A 1,149-nucleotide genomic window follows, 5' to 3' on the forward strand; every position below is an offset into this window, starting at 1 on the left:
CGCGCGCGTCGCCGAGCGCCGGGTTCGGGGCTCGTGTCGATCGCCGCAGCACGCTCCGGAGGGCGCCCCGGCCTCCGCGCGCCGCCGCCTCTCGGATTCGGGCTCCGTTTTCGGGCAAACCCCTGGCTTTTCCCCAGCTGCCGGGTCGCGGGGATCCCCCAGCGCCTTCGCTCGCGGCTTCGAGGTGCAGCCAGGACCTGCGGCCCCGGGGACCGCGACCGGGCGCGCAGGCGAAAGCTGAGCTCTTCCCCCGTGTAGCTGTGGGGAAACTGAGGCAYGGAGCCGCGCACCGTCCCGGTCGCCTGTCCCCGGGAGGGAGCGAGGGGCCCCTGCCCCATCCCCGGGAGCATCCGCATCCCCGGGAGCATCCAGCAGCATCCCAGGGTGCTCGCCCCAGGGTGGGAAGAGAAAAATGCCCAAAAGAAGGGGAATCTGCCGGCAAGGGGGGGGCCGCTGGGTGAAGGTCGGGTGAAGGGCGCCGGCACGCGGAGGGGCGGCCGCGGAGCCGCGCGGGGCGGGGGATAACGCAGCGCGACGTGCCAGCTGCATCCGGAGAAAGGCAAATAATTCAGCAGCACAAACCGGAGAGAAACCAGCCCTCGGAGCCACGTGCCAAAATACCAGCAGTAAAGTAGTTAAATTAATCCAGCGYGCGAGCGAGGGAGCCTGCGAGAGCCGGCTTGGGCCCCAATCCAAAGGAGTTAATGTCCCACAGTATGATCGATTAGTTGTCAGATGTGATTTCAAACCAATACAAGATGAATAGCATAATTTTCCTTCTCTCATTTTAGACAGAATTAAGAATCCATTAGCTAACACAAATTTTTGGCAACTTTAATAAAAAGCTCCAATATACATTTGTAGCAAACGCTCCCCAAGGTATCTGCGAGGATGCAAATAACCTCCCTCGCCCCCCACCCGGCGCCGGCTCCCGCTCGCCCCAGCCCGGCGCCGCGATGCCCATGTCAAGGGCGCTGCCGCCCGCGCCCACGTGGCCGCCCCGAAAAGGTGGCAAAGGAGGTTTTTCTTCCAGCGGGAAGGAAGCAGGAGGGAGCTGAGCTGCCCTGGCCGGGCTCCGGTGCAGAGGCCCCGTCCCTGAGCGCCGCCGGGGCTTGGCGTCACACGTGCAATGAGCTGGGAGGTCTCAGC

This window comes from Apteryx rowi, unplaced genomic scaffold (assembly GCF_003343035.1).
Source record: "Apteryx rowi isolate R43461 unplaced genomic scaffold, aptRow1 scaffold_354, whole genome shotgun sequence".
NCBI lineage: Eukaryota > Metazoa > Chordata > Aves > Apterygiformes > Apterygidae > Apteryx > Apteryx rowi.